Source organism: Gadus morhua, chromosome 14 (genome assembly GCF_902167405.1).
Source record: "Gadus morhua chromosome 14, gadMor3.0, whole genome shotgun sequence".
Lineage (NCBI taxonomy): Eukaryota > Metazoa > Chordata > Actinopteri > Gadiformes > Gadidae > Gadus > Gadus morhua.
The window spans coordinates 28,520,139-28,545,538 of NC_044061.1; positions in this window are offsets into that span (position 1 = coordinate 28,520,139).

Below are 25,400 nucleotides of genomic sequence, written 5' to 3' on the forward strand. Positions count from 1 at the left end.
GACGTTAAGGGCATATGTGGCAATCTGGGAGAGACAGAGCCCAGAGAGCCCAAATTAGAAAGTGCTGTGAGCGAGAGAGAGACAGATAGCCAGATATAAAAAGAAAGGAATGGGGAGACAGAAGCATAAAGAGAAAGAATTGAGGCTGTCCTTTAAAGTAGCTGCTGGGTCTGTGCCTCTGGGAACTGTCTGGGTTGGAGGAGAGAGATACTATCTGAGAATCTGGAAGGGGTACCAGCTGTAGAGCTGCCTGAAGACATCATCACAACCGGCCAAGGACTGTTGTATTCATGTGCTCGGAGCTGCTTCTGAGGCCGGATGAGCCACATTCACTGGGCTGATGAGATAGCCCTGCTCCTTGTCTCCGCTCAGTCACTGATCACACATTCCCAGTGATGGTCCCCCCCAGTCCTCCCAGTCCCCTCTGAACGCTGTGCATCTGCACGGCATCATTACCGCCTCCTGGTCTGAGCGCTTGAGACAGTCTTGAGACATGGGTCTATGTCAGATGTCCGCCTTTAAACCAAACAGGACGTGTGCATGAGCCCATCCCTGGGAGCCCATGCTGCAATAGACTCTGAGCCCAGCTCCCTGCCACCCACACTGCTCACCGTCAAAGTTTGTTGAAACGCGGACCAATAGAAGCCAGCTAACAGCCGCTCAGGGTACGGCCGTGGGCTGGGAGCGGAGAGGAGGCTGGCAGCGGCCGGTCAGCGGGCCCACTGGGGTCGCAGAGTGGGCCCCTGGTGAGGGTCACGCAGAGGACCCCTAGTGAGGGTCTCACGTGGGCCCCAGGTGGTCCCACAGTGGGCCCCTGGTGGTCTCACAGCGGGCCCCTGGTTGTCTCAGAGAGGGCCCCTGGTGGCCCCACAGCGGGCCCCTGGTGGCCCCTCGTGGTATCACTGGACACTTTGGGATGAAAAGCTTTGGTTTAACGAGGAGACTGTGAGTGAGGCAGAGACATGCAGCTCGGTGGAAGGGGGCCATGGCCAGGACTCACTCGGACATACGCTGTCCACATATACGCAAGCGGACGTTCACTATGAACCTCTCCTCCCCAAAAACGTTCTTTCCTTCTTGTATTCCATCCTTCCTTCCATCCTGCCTTGCTTCCTACTTCCTGTCTCCTTCAGTCACTGATGTGTCAGGGAATTTGTTTTCCCGGGAGAGTGAGAAATGGAGGGAGAGAGAGGGATGGGGAGAGGGATGGAGAGAGAGAGAGAGAGAGAGAGAGAGAGAGAGAGAGAGAGAGAGAGAGAGAGATTTGGAGCGGGATGGAGAGAGAGAGGGACTGGGCGATAGAGAGAAGCTAGGAGGAGGGCTTACAGGGCCCTAGATGGAATGCGAGGGCATGTGTTAGCCCGGCCGAGGCCTCTGGAAATGCAGGCAAAACAGGTGTCCATCAGAGGTAGTGAAGACAATCCACTTCCTGCGGGCGTGGCAGGCGGTCAGCTGGCCCCCATCTGTGGCGGAAGTGAAGCCCTGTTATGCAGTGTGTTACACACATAAATACCGGACAATTCCAAATATTTGGGGATTATAATACAAGACACAATTATCTTCTTGGTGCAATGTCATTGCAACTGTTACTTTATCTATATTCTCCATTCATGAATACCTGCTTGACCCTAAATTAATCTCTGCATTGGTTACCAGCCACTTGTGTCCAACCTCTTCTGACTAGGAGAGATCTCCACATGAGATGATCTATTGTGCAACTAACTGTCCGCTTATGTTTTATCAGCACTTTTATCAGTCATATGGTGGTGGATGCATAGCCCCTCTGGATTAAATGTGGGGGAATGACCACATTTAGTAGGGCTTTGACACATCTCTTTAATCTAAGGGGAATTACAGACATTATTAAAGCACATTTTCTAAAGCGCACCCTGGGTCGCTAAGGAAAACACAGTCTTAAAGTGGATTATTGGATTATCAGGAGGGCTCAGAGCATCATAGATCAGTTAAGGACCGTACAGCGCACCCTGATGTTGAAATGCAGCCACAGGTTTCTAAAGGGGTTTGGCTTCTTGCTCCTCTGAATGTTTTAAGGCCCTTAAATAGTGATTAAGTGTGGTGGGACAAATGGACACATTCAAAGATTTGGTTAGTTTTCTTGTTTAGTTGTAGGTTTGCATAGATGGCTTTCTCATGGACACACCAACACATGCAGGCACAAAGAGGATACGACCTGATGAGCGTTTTAACTTTAACAAAGCCGAGAGCACATGCTTTCGGCCGTCCCTACGACCACCGTTGATCCTCATGCAGCCCAAGAGAAGCCGTTCTTTTCAATGACAAATCAATAAATCCCCCATGTCCTCAGACATGTCGCCTATATATCCACCCGGCTGCGGAAAAAATTAGCTGGCATCTATCTGCACCGGCTGACATGACGGTGCAGAGAGCGTCCTGGGATACATGGATGGCAGCAACCAATAGTATGCTCTCTCTCTCTCTCTCTCTCTCCTCCCTCCCTCCCTCTCCCTCTCCCTCTCTCTCTCTCTCTCTCTCTCTCTCTCTATGTTACTTTACATGGTCACAAGGACCTCCTTGTCAGAGATCTACTTAACTAATATAATGCCATTCATCAAAAGTGACATCCTCATTATTGCTCATAGTCAGTGTTGGGCGTAACGCGTTGCAAAAGTAACGCGTTACCGTAATATATTACATTTAGGCAGTAACGGAGTAATATAACGCATTACTAACTATATTTCGGTAATATTATTACAGTTACTGAGTCCGGTAACGCGTTACAGTCATGGACATAATAAAGGATGGACCACGGACTGAAAAGTGGCCGCCCATTCATTCATATACAAACTGCTCAGTGGCGCAGGGTAACATACAGGAGCGATTTGCTTCCGCGTTATTGGGCCAAGACAAGTGGCCTAGTCCGTGACATACCGGATGCAGAAATATAGAACGCATGCGTGCCCATCCCCCCACTCCGGTCCAACAACAATATAAAATGATACCGTAATGCACCTGTTCTTTGTCTTTGGATCTTTTGAATAAATGGATCAATACATGATGAATCACAATGATCGCAAGCAGAGGACCGTGAGAGTTATTGAGCAGCAGATGAACCAGTCCAAAAATCGGACACGTTAATGGAGCACTGAACTAGGCCCTCTCGGATGCCATTTGTTTCACTACGACTCCTTTCAGCTGCACACCCCTCTTCCCCAGCGAGATAACGGCTAATAAAACGCTTGAGGTGGCGTTTTGAGGCATTTAAGGTAATTATGAGCCTTTGATTGATATCCAGACATTTTTTGCGGAGACACATTCCTGTTCCCCACTTGTATTGGAGTGAACGGAGATATCTACTTCTGGGTCCCATGATTTGAGGGACCCGTCCACAGCCCGCTTAAACAGCTGCAGTACCAGGCTTGGCCGCTGAGCACTGGTGGATTGCGGAAGTATGCAGTGTTCCTGGGGGCTTGGTTACAATCCGAGCCACACAAACTCCAGCCCTTGTTTGGCTGTATATTTTGTCTATTAAGACTTTGTTGTTTGGTCCTAACCAAAACATTAATAGGCTCTAAGCATAAGTTCCTTGTAAAGTCTCTGTGGGACTGAAATGTTGAATGTGTTTCATTATTTATGCTGTTCTCATGCTCTTTTTTATTACTGCTATTTACTGCTATTTCAGGGCAGGATATATGCTCGGGTTCTAAAATACTTACAAAACATGCCCTGTCTGGTGGCTGTTAGACGTCATTCTTGAAGTGCACTTTTATTTTATTATTGGAATAGTATAAACTATTAACATGTTTGATTTCATGGGAATCCAACTTTTTTGTTAAATGTTTGTGTGGCTGCACTTTAACTCAGGAGCTAATAAATGAGGCATAGAAAAAGAGTTTGTGTCTTGTCGTGTAAAGTTTTTGGTTGTTTAATTATTCTATATCATAACATTATTGTAATTCAGCTATTCATGGTACACACTACATGCAGATGCAATATAGACCTCATTAGACTTTAATGTTTGCCCCCCCCCATCCGCCTTGTCCTGAATGTTGATTTTGGTGAAAGTAATAAGTAACTTATTACTTATTACTCTACACAGAAGGTAATATTGTAAAGAAACTTATTACTTTCAAATGCAAGTAACTAGTAATATGAAATATATTACATTTTGGAAGTAACTTGCCCAACACTGCTCATAGTACGACATTTGGCAGAGCCTAATTAAAATGCCCATCTAGCTCCTGACCGGGATCCCATTCTAGAGCCCAAGGTGTCCATACTGCCAAGGTGAACAGTCTCTTCATAACAGTCTTAGAATATCAGCAGTTTTAGCATTCTGCCGTCTTAAACACAACGTTGACACTAACCTCTTTACTTTATTTTCAGTGTCGTTTAAACTTTTTTACATGTTAGGTTCTGTGTTCTGCTAAAGCAATCACAACAGATATACATTCCCCATCTCCCTCGAGCCGCTCTGTTTGGTGGTTCCAGGTCTGGCAGTTAAAAGGAGCCTTCCTGGTAGGCCTACCTCATGCAGCCAGCGTCTGCTCAGACACCACGTGAAGCACATGGCTCTCACACACATCTCAGATCTTTCCTAGGAGATTGCCTTATCTTTTCTGCTTGATGTTTATTACGCAAACATTTTGCAACTCCGGAGAAAGTGACGAAACAGCTAAGGTCTAGCACTTAAGAACCTAAACAATTGATTCATTTCACAAAGGTCTTCTAATGTCCATTTATCCGGAGGGAAATTAGAAATAGGCAGTCTTTTAAGCATTTTCTATTATCCAGCCTTGATTTGTTTTCTCTTTGTGTGTGTTGTCCTCTTCTGCCAGGCTGCATGGGATGAATGAATGCAAAGTGTTTAAAACAAAGCTTCAGTCTTCCTCAAAACGCAATGCAAACCCTCTGGGCACCTGGTCCAAGTATATGGCTATCAACATTTATACACAAGCACAGTCTGGGAAATAGAGTTTGAAATGAGGCCATTCGCAGCGGCACGGTTCCCGGAACTTCAAATACTGTTCCCGGAACTTCAAATACTGTTCCCCCAGTCCTTCACACTGTTCCTCAGCTCTTCAAACTGTTCCTAGCCCTTCAAACTGTTCCCCAGTCCTTCAAACGCTTCCTAGCCCTTCAGACTGTTCCTTCAAACTGTTCCCCATAACTTCAAACTGCTGCCCAGTCCTTCAAACTTTTCCTAGCCCTTCAAACTGTTCCTTTAAACGGCTCCCCATTCCTTCAAACTGATTCCCAGTCCTTCAAACTCGTCCTAGCCCTTCAAACTGTTCCCCAGTTCTTCACACTGTTCTTAGCCTTTCAAACGGTTCCTTCAAACTGTTCCCCATACACCTTCAAACTGTTCCCCAGCTCTTCAAACTGTTTTCCAGTCCTTCAAACTGTTCCTAGCTCTTCAAATTGTTCACAACCCTAACTCTTCACAAACTTCACAACACACAGACATGCACACGTAAAAAGCAGCTCCTATGTGCAGCTGAGATAGAAGCCTATTATCTAGCTGCTACAGCTGGCTAGAGGGCTTAACGCATCGCCACTTTGAGCGCTTTGATGTGCATTAACATGCTAATGGCTCCCTCCCTTTGTTAGCCATCTCGGCTATGAGGATGTCAAGGCTAATCTGCGTGAGTCCTAATGAGGGAAGCCAGGCGATAAACAATGTTCTCCTCCGAATACATAGTGTCTGCATAGTGGCTTCAGATGGGTGTGTGTGTGTGTGTGTGTGTGTGTGTGTGTGTGTGTGTGTGTGTGTGTGTGTGTGTGTGTGTGTGTGTGTGTGTGTGTGTGTGTGTGTGTGTGTGTGTGTGTGTGTGTGTGTGACAAGGAATAGAAGGGAAAGGGAAACATTGACAAATGGGTTCAGCCTTCAATACCACACCTTCCATCCTACTTATTGGCTGTCATTTCATGGAGTATCCTGCACTGATCTTTCTCTCATCACTTCTCTTGAACGTCCCACTCGGTTTCTATCTGCCTGTCCGACCCGCCATCCTATCTGTCCTCTGGGCTGTCTCTTAAGTGGCCTGACATCACCTGGCTCTCAGCACCTTCTGTCGGCTCTTAAGCCCAAAGCCTGGTCTGATCATACCGGGTCATTATCCCTCTCACCACCACGGCACTTTGGTTCTTATTAAGAACATTGCTCACCTAGCCTGTGAGTTGGGGCTCACCTAGCCTGGGAGTGGGGGCCCTCTGCATGGCCCGACACTGGGCGGTTGGGCCACTCTGATAATGGAGAAAACAAGTTTTGTGCTGTAAAGCCACTTCTTCCAAGAAGGTTGCAAAAAACTTTGTTGAACATCTCCTGTGCACATTGTTTGGATTTCTTTTGTAGTCTACATTCTGTTGCATGTAGTTTTCTTTTACAAACCAGTGTAGATTATCCAATTCTCATGATATAATGATTTTATGTTGCTTTAAGAAGTAAAGTCTGATGATTGGCTGGAGTTAGTCTACACAACAGTAAATTCTGCCACGAGGCCTTCTGTGTGCTTTGCTGTCCTAAAAGCTTCTAATCCTTTGAGGATAGAGCATCGTTTGAGGGGTTATTGTTTTAATGTTGTAATGCGGCCATTCTTGATCAATGAATTGCTGCAATATACTGTAATCATGGGTGGTCATTTTCCAGCAACTACGTCTTAATTGGCCAACATGATTCATATATCTAGGGTTTCATTTAGGCTGGGAAGCTGCTTACAACTACAATGCTTTGTTAACATGTGTTTTAATTCCTTCTGAATTTGAAATAATAAAGCCATTGAAGAGATAAGATTGAATATTGTAAAAATATATTTTTTATCCAGTTTTTAAGCCAATGTCAGAGGATTAAAGACTCTACTACAAAGTGTTTTCTGGCATCACATCTGAGCTGTGTTACCCACTGCCATGCACGCCCTCACAGAACTCTTCTACTGAATAGTGAACAATGAAATTTAGATTTTGTCCATTTTCCGGACCGGGCTTTAGGGATCACTATGGCAACCTGCCGCCAAGCTGCCGCTGGAATAACAAAGGATTAAGAATAAGAACAACAATAATAGAAGAAATGCTTACTGGTTGTAGACTATTAATAGTAGAGCTGTCAGTTAAACGCGTTATTAACGGCGTTAACGCGAACCTATTTTAACGACGTTAAAAAAATTATCGCGCGATTAACGCAATTATTTTATTTAAAAAAATAAAATAAAAATTGGGCTCAAAACAAAGAAGCAGTAGCCTGACTGCTATGTTCAAATGACATTTGTTCAAAGCAGTCGTTTAATTGCACTATAGGCTCTTTTTTTGTATCGTCCTGTTTTGATCAGTATATGCCAATGTTGTTATCAATAAAAAATCATTTGCACAAGGCAAGCCGATGCACTTCACCATGTTGATAAGAGAATTAAAATGAGAAGAATTATGGGACAAAAAAATCAAGGGATATTTAGCATAGAAAAATAATTTGCGATTAATCACGATTAATCGCGAGTTAACTATGACATTAATGCGATTAATCACGATTAAATATTTTAATCGCTTGACAGCTCTAATTAATAGCCTACATCGTACGGTGCTTTGCTCTCCATAACGCTCAGTCTAATCCTGTCTTTTAATCAACTTATTCCAAAGAGCGGTATTAGCATTGACTGCTGCTAACCTAGCCTGGTCTATATAGGCAACAAAGAGAGCTACTTTGCTAGCATTGATTGGGTTGCCACCTTTCAGAAATGAAAATAAGGGACGCCCACCACGGGCCCGACTCCTGTGGGGCAGAGCGCCCGCAGCAGTGGTATGTTTTATTTTGTGCTGGTGTTTTTAGTAAAGGGTTGATCAAGAAAGCAATTAGTCATGCTTAAAGCTTGAAATGCCTTATTACCAATTAACATTCTCTTATAAAGTGCAGTCAATTAAATCTTGAATGAAATCTCTTTGTGTGGCGTGTGCAACAATGAACTTTTAAAATATAAACTAAATAAACTGAGAACTTCATGTAACTTTTTAAGTGCATAACTTGTGGTAACCCGGCTCAAGGAACAAGAGTCTCTGCTGCTCAAACTGCCAACAAGGCACGTTTATTAATTCCAAAGAACGGAAAAAAGGGGAATCACCCGTCAATGCAAACGATACAAATAAAGAGTCTGGGCTCCGTGAGCCACTGGGGACGCCGTGTTCGTGTCTCACGCACAGTCCCGGTATCCAGGAGAGGAGGTCCTTCCGTGATCTCCTGTGGTCTTCTCTAGACCGGGTCCTGGGGCAAAGGTCCGGGCGGGTAGGGAATCTCACTCCGCTCTCTGCTCCTGCATGGGTCACATACCTCCCGTGTTTTAGACTACATCTCGGCTTCTCTTTTATAGCCCTCACCTGGGTCTGATTGGCCTGGTACACAGGTGTCTCCCGTTGGCGTTGAGTGGGACCTTGCCAATGCGACCCTTGGCGCCCTCTGGGGGAAAAGGGTGGTAGACAGCTCGTATTACCTGCCCTATGGGCTTCCAGGCCCGCCGTGTCGGGGCCGGGTTGCCACACTCCTCCCCCCTTAGATGTAGCCCCGGGGCGCCTCTGACTGCCCAGAGGCATGCGTCCCGACAGGACAGGGAATCAGCATTGGCGTGCTCCCGCCCTGGTCGGTAGTCCACTTTGAAGCGGTAGTCCTGTAGGGCCAGGAACCACCTTGTCACCCTGGCGTTTGTATCCTTGGCGGTGGCCATCCACTTGAGCGGGGCATGGTCCGTCACCAGGGTGAACTCCCGGCCCAGGAGGTAGTACCGCAGCTTGTCTACGGCCCACTTGATGGCCAGGGCCTCCTTCTCCACGGTGGAGTAGTTCCTTTCGTTCGGGAGGAGTTTCCTGCTAATGTACGTCACCGGGTGCTCCTCCGCGTCCCGGACCTGCGAGAGGACCGCTCCGAGGCCCACCTCTGAGCCGTCGGAGTGGACTATAAGGGGCAGAGTAAAATCAGGCGTTAGTAGTACTGGCTCGGAGCATAGGGCCCGTTTGAGGAGACTGAATGCTCCTTCTGCTGCCTCCGACCAGGTAACGCGGTCCGGCAGGGCCTTCCGGGTCAGGTCATGTAGGGGGCTTGCCAGAGTGGCGAAACTGGGAATGAACCTTTGATAGTACCCTACCAGACCGAGGAAGGACTTGACCTGCTTCTTGGAGGTGGGGCGGGGCCAATCCAGGATGGTCTTCACCTTGGCCTCCTGGGGTCGGACATTCCCGCGTCCGACTCTAGCCCAGGTATGAGGCCTCCTCCAAGCCCAGACGGCACTTGGCGGGGTTGGCGGTGAGACCCGCCCTCCTCAGCTCCCCCAGGACCGCTCTTAGGTGTCTCAGGTGGACGTCCCAGCTGGCGCTATGGATGATGATGTCATCAATGTAGGCGGTGGCGTAGGCCTGGTGTGATCGCAGGAGACGGTCCATCATGCGCTGGAACGTGGCCGGAGCTCCATGTACCCCGAAGGGGAGCACCGTGTACTGGTATAGTCCCCCGGGGGTTGCGAACGCCGTTTTCTCCCGGGCGGTCTTGCTGAGGGGGACCTGCCAATATCCCGACCCGGGGCATTGGGTACGCGTCGAACTCCGAGACCTCGTTCAGCCTCCTAAAGTCATTGCAGAATCGAAACGATCCATCTGGCTTCGGGACCAGGACGATTGGGCTGGACCAGGCGCTGTGTGACTCCTCGATCACCCGGAGCTGGAGCATTTTCTTGACCTCCTCCCGTATGGCGACCCGACGGGCCTCTGGGACCCGGTACGGGGGTACGCGTACTGTGACGCCTGCCTCTGTTCGGATGTCGTGTTGAGCGACCGTTGTTCTCCCGGGTACCTCGGAGAACACGTCCTGGTGCTGCAACACTACGTCAGTGAGGTCTTGTTTCTGGATGGGACTGAGGTCCTCGCCCATCGGGACCTCCGGTACTCCTTGCCGGGCGACGAGGACCACGGGGACCGGCACCAGTGGGGTTGTCCCGGCCTTCCACTGCTTCAAGAGGTTGACATGATACAGCTGGGTGGGCTTGCGCCTCCCCGGCTGCCGCACCCGGTAGTTCACCTCCCCCACGCGGTCGACCACCTCATACGGTCCCTGCCACTTGGCCAGGAACTTCCTACAGCATTCAGCTGTAGGGATGAGAACCAGGACCCACTCCCCCGGCTGGAAGAGACGCAGCTGGGCCCCGCGGTTGTAGGTCCGCGCCTGGTCCTGCTGTGCCTGGTGCAGATGCTCCCGTACTATCGGCCAGACCTGCGCCATTCTCTCTCGTACCTGCTCGACATGGTCCACTAGGGTACGATGGGGGGAGGGCCTGCTCTCCCAGGCTTCTTTAGCCAGGTCTAGTAGTCCCCTTGGCCGCCGTCCGTACAGCAGTTCAAAGGGGGAGAACCCTGTCGAGGCCTGGGGAACCTCTCTCACCGCGAAGAGGACGTGGGGGAGGAGCTGGTCCCAGTTCTTCCCGTCTACCTCCATGGCCTTCTTCAGCATGTGCTTTAAGGTTTTGTTGAACCTTTCCACCAGCCCGTCCGTCTGGGGGTGGTACACTGAAGTCCTCAGCTGCTTCACCTGCAGGAGACTGAGAAGCTCTTTTAGCACACGCAACATAAAACATGACCCTTGGTCTGTTAAAATCTCCCGTGCTATCCCCACCCGACTAAAAAGCAACATTAGCTCCCGGGCTACGGCCTTAGCGGTTGCGGCGCGGAGGGGTAAGGCTTCTGGGTACCGGGTGGCATAGTCAACCATGACTAATATGTATCGATGTCCCCGGCTGGTCTTGGGGAGAGGGCCCACAATGTCTAGGGCCAGTCGGTCAAAGGGTACCTCAATGATAGGCATCGGTATCAGCGGACTCCGGACCGAGGGTCTCGGGGCCGTCCGCTGGCACTCCGGGCACGCCTGGCAGTACTCTGTAACGTCCTTCTTTATCCCGGGCCAGTAGAACCGGTCTAGGATCCGTTCCCTAGTCTTGTCCATGCCTAAGTGTCCCCCTAGGACGTGTGTGTGTGCCATGAAGAGGACTTTACTGGTGTACGGGCGAGGCACCACCAACTGCTCTCCTATTACTCCTGCCCTCTCGGTTACCCTATACAAAAGGCCTGACCTGGTGCAGAAGTGCAGGTACGGTAGGGTACTCACCGAGTCCCTGGCGCGACCGTCATGGGCGAAAACGTGGCTCCAGGCGTGTTTCAGGGTGTCATCCTGCTGTTGGGCGGTGGCGAACTGTCCGAGACGGTCCGACCCCCTCCCCGTTGGGGGGAAGTCCGAGAGCTCCGTGAGGGGGGAACTCTCCGTCTCTCCTAACCCGGCAGGTCGCTCCGACGCCGTCAGGGTGTCGGGGGTCCCCGGCGAGTCCAGGCGATGAGTCTCGCCGGGTGGGCGGGCTGGTGTGCCTGGTGGTGTGGGGCCGTCTCTACCGGTGCCGTCTCCCTCTCCAGATGTCTCAGCTGGGGAGGAGTGTGGTGCCCGGGCTCCGTAGGTGTGACGAACTGGTTGTCGGTGTCGCCTCGGCTGCGGTCGGGGCGGTCGGGGTCCTGGCTCCGCGTTCCAGAGCCGGTGGAAGATGGGGCAGTCTCTCCCGATCAATAGGGGCACCGGGAGATTGGGTACGACCCCGGCTCTTACGGTGAAGGCCCCTCGGGGGGTCCGCACGACCACATGGCACGTGTCGTAGGTGCGGGTGTCCCCATGTACACAGGCGACCTCCATCGGTTCCCCCGTCCTTCCGACGGCTAGGTCGGGCCGGATGAGGGTGACGACACTCCCCGTGTCGATGAGGGCCTGAGTGTCCTTGTCGCCCACCCGAGCCGGGAGGTTTGGGGCTCCGGCCTCCTGATGCGCCCGACAGGTGGTGAGTAGACACGGTCCTGGCCGGCCCTCACTCGCGAAGGCCGAGGGCATAGACACATCCCGGTTCTCCGGGCAATTACGAGCGAGGTGTCCTGTCTGGCCACAGTTATAGCACCGCCATACCTCTCTGGCTTCCGGCGATCGGGTCTGTGGTCTCGGCTGATTTATCCGTCGAGGGGGTTCCGGTCCTCGCCGGTCCCTACGGGTGTCGATCGGGCGGGGCTGTGGCCGGGTGGCGCTGTTTAGCTGTCGGGCCACCTGCCAGTTCTCCAGCTGGCGGATCAGCTCGTCCACCGTGGTCGGATGGCTGGTGGCGAGGGTTCTCTGGGCTTCTGGCGGTAGCTGGCGGATGGTGTTGTCCAGTAACACCCGGTCGAGAGCGCTGGGGCCATCCTCTCCCGCGAGCCATCTCCTGATGAGCCACGCGTGCTGGGCGATCTGGGACCTCACGGCGCCCTTGGGGTCGAAGCGCCAGTCGTGGAACCGTTGGGCCCTGGCCGCCAGGCTATGTCCATAGTACGCCAGTACCACCTTCTTGAGGGTCTGGTACTGACTCGCCTGTTCTGGGGTCAAGTCCTGGCTCGCCTGCTGTGCGGGTCCCGTGAGGAAGGGGGCCACGATGTGTGCCCACTGGTCCTCCGGCCATCTTTCTCTCCGAGCCGCCTCTCGAAAATCTCCAAGTAGGCCTCGACATCGTCCTCTGGTCCTTACTTGGTTAGCCGGCTGGTGGGCGCTGAGATCGGAGAGACGTCCGAGGAGCGTATTTCCAGCCGTATGACGGCCTGCCGGAGGAGAGCCCTTTTCCCGGCTGCGTTTCGCAGGAGGGCGGCCGCAGCTGCGGCCCCGTCTGGGTTCTGCATCTGGGGCGGGTGGTCCCGAAAAAAACAGCAGGAAAAAACAGTTGCGTGGTCGGACTGCCTGCATTCTCCACCATATGTGGTAACCCGGCTCACCCGGCACGTTTATTAATTCCAAAGAACGGAAAAAAGGGGAATCACCCGTCAATGCAAACGATACAAATAAAGAGTCTGGGCTCCGTGAGCCACTGGGGACGCTGTGTTCGTGTCTCACACGCTGTCCCGATATCCAGGAGGAGGTGCTCCTTCCATGGTCTCCTGTGGTCTTCTCTAGACCGGGTCCTGGGGCAAAGGTCCGTGCGGGTAGGGAATCTCACACCGCTCTCTGCTCCTGCATGGGTCACATACCTCCCGTGTTTTAGACTACATCTCAGCTTCTCTTTTATAGCCCTCACCTGGGTCTGATTGGCCTGGTACACAGGTGTCTCCCGTTGGCGTTGAGTGGGACCTTGCCAATGCGACCCTTGGCGCCCTCTGGGGGAAAAGGGTGGTATACAGCTCGTATTACCTGCCCTCTGGGCTTCCAGGCCCGCCGTGTCGGGGCCGGGTTGCCACAAACTATAGAGACTCTCTTTGAACATTTTTACAAAAAAACAACAGTACAAAAAAACAACAAAAACACTTATAAACGTATGTAAAAAAGAGTGCAAAACATTACTCCTTCCCTCAACATTACTCCTCCCCTCAAAACTGTGACTACTTTTTCCAGGTGTACTTCTTGTTACTCCTTGCAGCACTGAGTAACTCTTTGTCTTTCAAAGCGCTGTCGTAAAACTCTGAACAGGACTGCTCAAAGTTGAGAGTGATCAGGAGCTCACTTCTCATGAGCTCTGTGGAGCACCTGTTCCTGCAGTCACTCCATTTGTTGGCCATTCTGGAGAAGATCCTTTCCACACATCCAGTGGATGCGGAGATGCTCAGGATGTGGCTGGTGATAGACAGCATGTTAGGCAGGTCAGCTACTTGAAAGAGGAGCCCAACGGTTGGGCAGTGGACATACACACACGCACACACACACGCACACACACACAATGCATTTCGCTGCTACAACAACAAAACAAATAGAAGAAAAAGTTCCCTCAAATATTATTACTTTCAAAACATTGGCCAAAATAGAATATATTTTCATTTGGGCTGCTTCTAGGACATTTTGGCTGGATTTTGAACATTATGTGGGCAGGACGTTTTTTGCAGGACCTGGCAACCCTGCGCTGTTGCCCGAGGTGCTGAAATGCTCCGGAACAGATCTGGATCCATTGGCAAAAAGACTTGTATGGCTATAAACCTATAAAAATAGGTTATAGACGAAGTCTAAACTGCAGAAAATAAAAACATACAAGCTGCCTTTTAAGGATACCTTGGAATATCTGTCTATTTTTTAACCAGCGGATCCTAGTTTACGACAAAAACAACACAATTGACGGCAGCTCCGTTGCCGCGTGGTTTTTAGAGCCATGTAAGGAGTGGAGGGGGCGGTCGAGAGCAACCACCATAGCAACCATGACAGTCAAGTAACGTGGACGCAGCTCCATTGAAAAGAATATAATACACACTAGGGCTGCAGGATATATCGGCTATGTACGATATATCGATATAATTTCCACGGGGATACAAGATTTGACAATATCGTTTATATCGATATGCGTTAAAATGGTCAGTTTCCCCCTCAAGCGTCTACAGCGCTTGCCTTGGAGACTGTGAGCGCGACCCCTCCCCCTCCCACTCTGTCTTTCCGAACGTGCCGTGTGCAGGGAGCCTCATTCCCACCCCCGCCGCCCCCTCACAACACAACAAGCATGGATGATACCCGTAAAGAAAACGAGACGGCGGCGGGGACGAAATTGTTTCAGAGGAGAAACAACGGCTCCATAATGTGGAAATAGTTCGGGTTTAAAAAAGACAGATGATTAGCAGCTGCAGGTCATCTGTAGTGAGTGTAGCAAAACCGTTGCGACTAAAAGTGGAAGCACGACAAATCTGTTCCACCATTTACAGCAGCGGCACAAAGTGCAGTGCGTAAAACTCCGTGGCTGTGCTGCTGCATCACCGGCCGCGACGGTTTCTTCTGCCCCGAAACCAGGGCCGGTGCTCGGCAAATGTGTTGGGGGCGCCCTCTGGTGACGCTCTTAATTAATTAGTTAAAATATACGAAACAAGCGAAATGAAACCAAACAAGTTCCCAAATGGAACGAAGAAGGGAGGGGGCGGGGGATTAAAGTTACGGCGCACTGAAACCCTCGCCGTAGTACACAGGACAATGCGACGAAGCCAATGCTCTTCATGGTATCTAATTTGTGTAACCTACAGCTTTATATTGTTTTGCATAGGTGATTATTTTGTGAAGAAGGTGAAAACTTGAATAACATACAACGATACATGTTGCAGTCATATTGACCTATGTTTTAATAAAAGTGTTTGCAACATCTCACATGTGGCTTTCGACTTACAAAAAAAACATCTAACCCACTCTATCGAAATTATCGAGATATATATCGTCTATCGCCATTCAGCCAAAAAATACCGGGATATCATATTTTGCCCATATCGTGCAGCCCTAATACACACGCTACATACTCAGGAGGAGGAATGACCTCACACATGATAACTAAATGAATTATTTCAAATAACCCTGCCTCGTTAAATGTGTCCGTGCACATCTCTCAGAGTGACTTTATAGCCTACAGTAGGCCTACTAGCCACCAGACAGTGATAGAAAGAATGAAAGGAGTCACGTTGAACACAAAAGAAACGTGTGAATTACAAGTCTAAACTGTGGGATAGAGCGATATGGGGAGTGAGAACTTGCGCTGCGCAGCCCTTCTGAAGTCGAAAAAATCTCCAGATTGAAATGCATTGGTTTAGCATTGAATTAATTGAATATTAATATATATATATAATATAGGGCTATATTTTTTTTTTAATGAAAAAAATGATTGAACATACGTCATCCCTCCACCACTATACTGTAAAAACACATGTTCAAGTTGAATGATAATGCATGAATTTATTATTTAGTATTTATTGAAAGGGGGGGGGGGGGCATACAAGTCTTTTTGGCCATGGATCCAGATCTGTTCCGGAGCATTTCAGCACCTCGGGCAACAGCGCAGGGTTGCCAGGTCCTGCCAAAAACGTCCTGCCCACATACCGTTCCAAATCCACCCAAAATGTCCTAGAAGCAGCCCAAATAAAAAGATATTCCATTTTGGCCAATGTTTTGAAAGTAATAATATTTGAGGGAACTTTTTCTTCTATTTTTTTTATTGTTGTAGCAGCGAAATGCATTGTGTGTGTGTGTGTGTGTGTGTGTGTGTGTGTGTGTGTGTGTGTGTGTGTGTGTGTGTGTGTGTGTGTGTGTGTGTGTTTCCACTGCACAACCCCGCCCATCCTCTTGTGTTTAATAGTTCTGACTGAGTTTTCATAAAGATTATACAACACATATTACACCCCAACTGTTTCTGCGGTGGGTTTTGAAAGTACCCAAGAAAACCGTGACCCGCGCCTTTGAGGTTCACAACCGCGACCCCATTTTTAAATTTGCGAGTTCTGAGCAGGCCTAAAATGGAACGCAGCATGCCTCGCTGGTGACGTCGGTATGGGTATAAAGTGATGCGTGGTATGTGGACGCATCTGCCCTCCACAGAAGTTAATGCTGGGTTTTGAGTATCATATGCACGCGGAATTGGCATATGTACTGCACGCATTTTGAAATTGTAAAACCGTGCGATCTGTGCGCATAGTGAAGAGACTGGGTTGAGATTATACAATAGATATTACACCCTAACTGTTTCTGCAGTGGGTTTTGAACTCCCTACCCAAGAAAACCGTGACCCGCGCCTTTGAGGTTTACACCTGCGACTCCGTTTTTAAAACAACCCGTGAAGCTTGCAACCCTGCATCACCGTCACCTTCGCCGTACTGGCAGCGATAGGAAGTTTCCAAATAATTATAACTTATGTTTTGTAGGCCTATATAACTAGGATACTGTAGGTATAACACGCTACGCGCGGATACTGTAGGTATAACACGCTATTTTACGTTGAAATGCAACATAATCCAGTGTTCAAGAAAACATACACTATGTGGTCGTATTTACTGAGAGGACAGGCTGATACTGGACATTGATGGGTTTGTAGATGAGCGTGAGTCTGACGTCACTGTTCGCCGGTATAGCCTTCATGATTGAATGAAGAAACATGTGAACATATTCATTTCCTGCAGCGCAGTTCAGGCAGCCACCCAGACAACGCACACTTCCCGCTTTGCCTACAGCTATAGGCCTAGATAAAAAAAATCAATAAAGCAACCCCCCGCTCCTACAGTTCCCCCGTCAGCAGCTAATTTCTCCTCTTGTGACATGTTGATATAAAGTTGGACTATTAACATCACAATCAAACGTAGGCTACCCCGAGAGGTAGGCCTATAGGCTATACCTTAATGACAATAATGTGTTATCGATATATAACGTAGCCTATTGAGGATACGTTTCAATTAAATATATTGTAGCACCGACCAGGAAGAACAGGGAGTCAGGCTTTTGGTCAAATATATATATATATATATATATATATATATATATATATATATATATATATATATATATATATATATATATATATATTATGTGCCTCATACACCGCTCGACTACAGAAACACCCAAACACACAACAGAACAACACACAACAAGGAACAATCCCAACCCATTAACCCCACTGATCATCAACAACACCAACAACTAGCAACGGACCCAGAACAACAACAATAACAGCAACCATAACAGCAACAACATCATCCCCCAGAATCCACGGCACGAACCCGGAAGAGAGCGAACACGTTGCGAACATCGGTCGTTACAATATGTTATCCAAGAGGTAGCCTAAATAAATAACAAAAAATATGTTGAGAACGAAGCTCTTTGTAATATGTTCAATAAGACGTAATCAGGGATAAAATACGTTAAATTAAAGGTTCCCCGAAAGGGAAATATGCCTTAATGACAATAATGTGCTTAATGTTGACATTTAACATATCTGGGATACGTTTCAACCAAACATAATCCTAGAGGTAAATGGCAAAAAATAGGCTGACAAACGTATTTGCGATATGTTCAATAAAACGTATGCACGGCCAAGATACGTTTTTTCAGACAAAATACGTTAAATGAAATGTTCCCCGGAAGGGAAATATGCCTTAATGACAATAATGTGCTATATGTTGACATTTAACATATCTTGGATACGTTTCAACCAAACATAATCCTATGGTAAATAAATGTCAAAAAATAGGCTGACAATGAACGTATTTGCTATACGTTCAATAAAACGTAATCACGTAAAAAATACGTTTTTCCGACAAATGGAATTGAGAATGCCGAATAGTTCTCTGGGAACGTAATTTTGATGAGACAGGGTTGCGAACTAATATCTTCAACACCATTGTTGGCTCACGCCTCTTTTATGCACTACAGACTGGTTTAGTTTGTGCTTTTCAGTTTGTCTCTTCGATCTGATTTGCATCGGTCAGAATGGAAAAAATATGTGTTGTAGATGTATTTTGCGTATGGAAGAATCTGTGTGTGTGTGTGTGTGTGTGAGTGAGTGAGTGAGTAAGAGGTCTATGACAAAATGAATTAGGATGTAACTTCAAATAGATCTTGTTCTGTAATGTCATGTTGATGTTTTCAACAGGCTTCTTATATGGAGTTGCTTACGATGAAAATGACCAAATTAAACATAAACTATGCCAGCCAGTAACAATAATCAAATACTCATTGACCTTACTTCACCTTGAAGTTGTAAGTAGTGTTAAAGGTTAAGCAAATGCTGTCCAACAACTCAAAATGCCAATAGGTCACCAAGGTGGAATAAGGGATGGCCCTCTCTCCCTCCCTCTCTCAGACTATTTAAAGGAACGAATGGTGAACCACTAATTCAGTGGACCTTGTCTTGTCTGTCTTTATCTGAGAACATCAAACCACTGCACCTCTGAATCTGGACAAGAATCATGAGGAATACATTCACAAATGACCTGATCCTCTTCTTCATTCTCTCACTTTCCATCAGCCAACCGCCTCATGTGGACGCCTCTCTGCTAGAGTGGTGTCCTGGAGCAACTTGCCTGACTGCTACTGCTACTCACTGAGTCATTTGGATGATTGAGCCTAGTAAATAACACTGTGTAGGGTTCAAATCAAGGAGGATTCTATCAATATGCACTGAGACCCCCACTGTGGGTGTTCCTCATGACCTGAAACAGACGAGGGACTCTGAGGACCCAGCAAGGAGCCAGGGCGTCGCCCTGCACATGGCTGTAGCTCCCCCCTTTTCATGGCTGTGCGTCTAGCAGACCATTGCGAGCAGGAGCGGCGGGCTCCTGAGATTTGAGGTTCATCACCTCGATCCCCCTAACCCTAACACTCACCTGCTCTCCCATCGTCTAGTCCGTAGATCATAAGACCCTTCCTGTTTATTGGATCTTTGAGAGGTCACCAAATTCATAGCCTCTGCTTACACATTGTGAAGGAAAAAGAGAATTGATGACTTGCCCCGGTTGTAGGCAGGTGTTATTTAGGAATCTTGCTGTCTGCATGTTGTTCAGCCTGGAGCGTCTCATGCAGGTAGAGCAGTCTGTATGGCTGTCTGGGTGGAGGTCGGGACAGAGTGCAGAGATTTTGCAGGTACACGTTTCAAACCTTTCCATAAAGGGTACAGCCCAGCTGAGTCCCACGCAGGAACCGCTCACAGGCCACCTTCCCCGGTCAAACACATCTAGACCCCCGTCCTCCAGTCGGCCCTCACCTCATGGAAGGCTGGATGAAGAGCGACCTTCTACCAAGGCTTGTAACATGCTGCGACTCTGCTGCTCCCAGCGGCCTGGGGAGAGGGGGGGAGCCGGGACAAAGAAGAGAAGGAAGAGAAGGAGGAAGTAGGAAGCAGCCAGGAGGGCCAGAGACAATAACCTGGTTTAGTAAAAGGACTATTTGTGTTGCATTTGTGCGTCATTCTATTAAAATTTCCTGTCTAATGATGTTAAATTAAACATGCTCCAGTGTCAAGTCATTTGTAGGGTTGAGGTCAGGATCCAAGCCTTCATCCTTTCTACTGCATCGTGTTCTTCCTGAGCGTATAACGCTGAAGCCCTCAAGAGGGCCCAGTGTTCAACAGTGATGATCCACAGTTGATTGCTCTGATCACAGAGGAATTGCATTTGTTCAAAGCTAATTTGTAGGTACTGTTCACGGTAGCCTGTGTGACCCGTAGTGAGGACCGCTGTCAGTCCGTGCAGTAGATCTTTCCTGGCCGCTCTCTTGCTGCCTGTCCATCCATAATGTCCTCTTCCCCTCAACACTGCCGTCCTCCTCCTGCCCTCCATGGGCTTCACCGCCTGTTCTCAGCAACCTTATAGTGAAGTGCAGGAGTGGAGCGCACCCTTGTGTTTACGAAGCGCCCTGCAGCGGAGCAGAGAAATGTCTTGATCAAAGCAGGACGCCGAGGCCTTCCTCTTGGGTGATGATGACCAGTGCACTCCAGGTAGGGTCTGCTCTGGTGCATATTGATCAGGCAGAGAACCAGTAATGTACTCTGCAAGCAAAATGAGATGAACAGGAAGAAAAATGTTGAACTTGACTTAATGATTGATATCTACTTTCACAGACATGAGTCATCGGATGCATTATTTACCCCCTTGTGAAAAACTACATCACAAAATAACATAATTCACATAAATAGGACTTTCCAAAAATCTCCTGGTCGTTATACTACAGACTGCAGCATTGAGGGAAAAGTCACATGCATAAGAAGAAGATTTTTCAAAATTTCACTATTTCTGGGGTTCCGGTGTAGACAATGTCTCCGACCAGATTGTTTCACAAACAGGCAGCTGCACTGCATTTGTTCTTCTATTTTTATTTGTACCTGAGTGGAAATTTTTTCCACAGAATAAAGCAACATTGTTTGCTTGTAGGCTTTTTAGGACCAGACGAAATTCTGGCTCATCTCTATTAACAGATGCTAAGCTGATTTAAAGCTAAATCATCATCAGAAGAAAACGATTGTATCTGAGACTGTTTCTCTCCACACAGTATTTCCACCTGAATGCAATCAGTACCTGTACAAAAATCCCCAAATTCTAAAAGAAAATTAAGCAACTCACAAGAGCCCTGCAGTCACATGAGTAGAAGTGAGTCTGGATAACAACTCACAAGATAACTGAAAATGTTGTGGATCAAGAGTTGAGTGGATACCATTTGACAAGATAGGCTCTTGGATTGTGAAATATTCCAGTGCATATCATTTTACAAAGCATGAGTATCAAGGCGTTGTGGATCAGGATACACACAATGTGAATCGTCTTCTGTTGTTTAAAAATAATAAAGTCAGATAAAAGCTTCCAAACATACATGCTAAAAGTTGATTTATTGCATTGGAAAGTAATAACCAGTTACAAGGCATATGGTAGGAATGGTTATACCATTGAAACAGGACAGTTTCAACCTACTTCGTCATGTTTAATTAGTGATGTTGTGGAATATATGGTACTTGTTCATTTGGATTTCATGGACAATGTAATATTGTATTATTAATTAAATAAACAGTTCTATACTTTCCGGGTTAAAGTGACTCAACACATTATAGATAAATGGAACCATGAAAAATAACTATTAAAGAAAAGTCAGTTATTTCTAGAATTCCAAAAATTTCTACAATTAAACTTAGGCTTCTACCAACATAAACCTTGGATCACTACAATTGTAACTAGAATTGATAGGTGGAAGAGGAGGTGTGTATTATAATTGGTGGCCTACTTTCCTAGGGCGAACACAATGATCTATAAGTTACTAACAAACCTAAAACGCAAACTACACAGCAATTCGATTGGTGATAGCGGAGGTTTCTTTTGTTTTTCTCTGATTTACCATTGGTAATTACCCATTCAAGTAACATAAGGCAAGGCAAGGCAAGGCAACTTTATTTAAATAGCACTTTTCATACACAAGGCAGACTCAAAGTGCTTCAGATATAAACATTGGCATACAATAAAATAAAATAATAGATAAGTAAAAGAAAACATATGCAAAGAAATGAGTAAAATAGAAAGTGCAATGTATTTAAGATCAGATCAACAGTCTCTCTGGTACCCGCGTCGGGACTCCAACCCGACCTAAAGGAATTTGGTACCCACGTCGGGACTCCAACCCGACCTAAAGGAACTTGGTACTTAAGTTATTCATTAGTACTTAAGTATAAGTTATTCATTAGTTATTTATTAATTGTTAAATATGAACCTTCCTGTAAAAAGGAGGGTTACGTAACTAGACTAAACTTATTAACCTATTGGTTAATAATAAAATATATAATAAATAACCAAATCTTTTTTTGTCTCTGTAGCATCATGCAACAACTATTTAAAACAGTTACAGGGATAAAACAAGATTATCAGAAGACAGACTAATAGATTAGCCTATTAGACTGACATTAAAAATTATTTACAAAATCTAGAAAGATCACATTGTCAAAATACTCAGCTATGTTCAAGGTGAATCATTTCATTTATTTCTACGCCGATAGTCAGTTCCATCAATACGCGGCTATTCAAAGCTCAAGTGCTGGCCTTTGAAAGCAGAAGAAGTTCCTCCTCTCAACATAGCTTCTAGCTTGCTTGCATTTCTCAGAGAGAGAAGACACCATCATCGGTTTTCCCATCCATCCACAGCCACCGGCCAGCCAGCAAACGTATACCGATCCACACCTCATCTGTCTGGGCCTCACTAACGATGCTCTGAGCATAAGCTCACTCGTCTTCGGTGTCAATCAAACATTGGATGATTGTAGAAGCTACGGGACACTTTGAGAGCCCTGCAGTGGTCAAGAGCTCCCTCCCATGTCTTGTTCTGCTTCACTAAAACCAGTTTATCCATCTGACAAGTAGCTGGATGTTTGGAAGAACAGTCGTCATCAACCAGCGTTCGTCTGTTATGAACAACAGCACATTGGTTTTTGTCTTAAGATGTGGAAGGAGCGATGCGGAAGGTGTTGGCTGTCCCATCGACCCACTTCCACTCATCGCTCTCATCCCTATGAAGACCAATCCAGCATTAATCCCACAAAACACCTGAATCTTCTACCCAATTATAAGGAGGAGATTTTAAATAATGATTATTTACATTGCAGAAGATGTAGATATCAACTTTAGCAGAGAGGCTTCCACATGAGAAGGTCGGCTGATGGAAAGTGTGAGAATGAAGAAGAGGATCAGGAATTTAAATCAGGAACATAAATGTATTCCTCATGATTCTTCCTCAGTTTTAAAGGTAGAGTGGTCTGACTTCCTCTCTTCTGATGAGGGCTGCTTGTCCACACAATACAAACCAAATGTGTTTGTCACCATGCACTGCTATCTCTAGCTATCTCTAATAGTCTGAGAGAGACAGAGAGAGAGAGAGAGAGAGAGAGAGAGAGAGAGAGAGAGAGAGAGAGAGAGAGAGAGAGAGAGAGAGAGAGAGAGAGAGAGAGAGAGAGAGAGAGAGAGAGAGAGAGAGAGAGAGAGAATTATCCTTTAGCTCCTCTGTGAATATTTGACTTGCTAGTCAGAGGGGTGAGTCAAATGTAAGGTTCTAGGGGATTAGCATATAGTGAGCTAAATCCATTCCAGGGGAGATTGACTTCACACCTAGGTTCTGACATGCTAAATAAAATAAACCCTGGAAAATAGATAAAATATCACTGTTGGACCCAAGGGGACATCAACGACTTCTGAGTACTCAGAGACAAAAAAAACAACAACAAAGTAAAGTCAAATTATTACGATAAACCCAGCATGAAAACAATTTAAATTACTTTACAATAAGGGTACATTAATTAACATTAGTTAATGCAGGTTAGGGCTAGGTTTTCTAGTTTAGTTCTTGTTAGTTGAAGTGACTTGTTGGACTGGTGCAAATGTAAGGTTCTAGGGGATTAGCATATAGTGAGCTAAATCCATTCCAGGGGAGATTGACTTCACACCTAGGTTCTGACATGCTAAATAAAATAAACCCTGGAAAATAAATAAAATATCACTGTTGGACCCAAGGGGACATCAACGACTTCTGAGTACTCAGAGACAAAAAAAACAACAACAAAGTAAAGTCCAATTATTACGATAAACCCAGCATGAAAACAATTTAAATTACTTTACAATAAGGGTACATTAATTAACATTAGTTAATGCAGGTTAGGGCTAGGTTTTCTAGTTTAGTTCTTGTTAGTTGAAGTGACTTGTTGGACTGGTGCACCATCTCCGAACCTAGTTGTGTGTGAGTGTTAACCCTTACAATAAATAATGAATAAGTGAATACCTTAGCTACCATTAACAAAGTTAACATGTATCTGGGTTCCGTCTACCGAGAGATCAATTGGGTAGTTGGTAAATAGATACTTCATGATCTTTCTACAGATTCAAAGGTGGAGCGGTCTGATCTCCTCTGACAAAGGCTGCTTTTCCTGAAAAGAGTTTAATTTCAAGAGAGTTCAATTAGTTTTTCTTTCAATAGGGAACTGGAATATTGATTGTGCTGTTTCCCAAATAACTAAAACAATTCCAATGGTGTGTCTATTAATATCAAACACAAGCGTTTGACCTTGAGAGTAACACCCACCCAAAGATTCTATAAAAAATTCAAAATAAATGCAAAATAAAACAGACATAAAATATCTCAATTTGGATACAAGGGCAGATTGAGAGAAACTAACCAACACAAACTAAACCAACGTGTGTAGTGAGAAATAAATAAGGCATGAGCCAACAGTGGTTCAACTCCAAAAATGGTGTAAAAAGTAATGAGGCTGAAGATACTGGTTCACAATGTAAATTAGGTGATGTTTTTCTCTTCCTGAATTGTACAGAAATGGGATGTGTGCATGCAACCCGGTCTCACGAAAATACGTGACACTGTCACGTTATTTAATCTATTGAAACGTGATCAGGGACACGTATTTTCAAAATGTTCGTGTCGAAAAGCACAAATTTCAAACCCATGTATTTCAATTGGGAGTATTTGTCGTGTCACTAAGCACGACTTCCAAACTAAGGTTCTGCCCGGGAGCGTTCTCCCTAATGTCCCTTAAGGAGCTCCGTACAGAACATTTATTGTTAAAAAATTGGCTGTGATAACTAACAATATGACAGCTTATGGCCACCCGTTTCCACTTAAACTTGTCTGTTAACAATATGACAGCTTTAGGCCACCCGTTTCTACTTTCACCTTTGATTCTGAGAAATTGTGACAATTCACGGATACATTGCACTGCTCTGTAGGCAAACCCCGAAGGAAAAAAGGGTAGCTGCTTCATCTGTTCTTTTTAGAATTGTATGTCTTGATGTTTTGATCTAGCCATAGATCTATTGTCTTGTTTTTGGCTATGTGAATGGAAGTCCGCGTCGATGCCTCGCAAGTCCAGTGTCGTGAGCGGACGTTGCCATGACATCTAGAAATCATACCGTATTTAATGGGTTATCATTAATATTGATGTGTAGGGGTTGATTATAACTCATGTATAATATTGTTTATACCACAGTCTTGGGGAATACTCGTATTCTGATTGGCTGCAGGGTGTGTATTAACTCCTGATATAGGCCTACAGACACCTGCTAAGTAGTTCCAGTCAGTGTTTAGATTCTCTGCCCGAGCCCGACCCGACCCGACCCGGGCCGCGGGTCGGGTCAGGTCGCCGATATTTCCCACCACT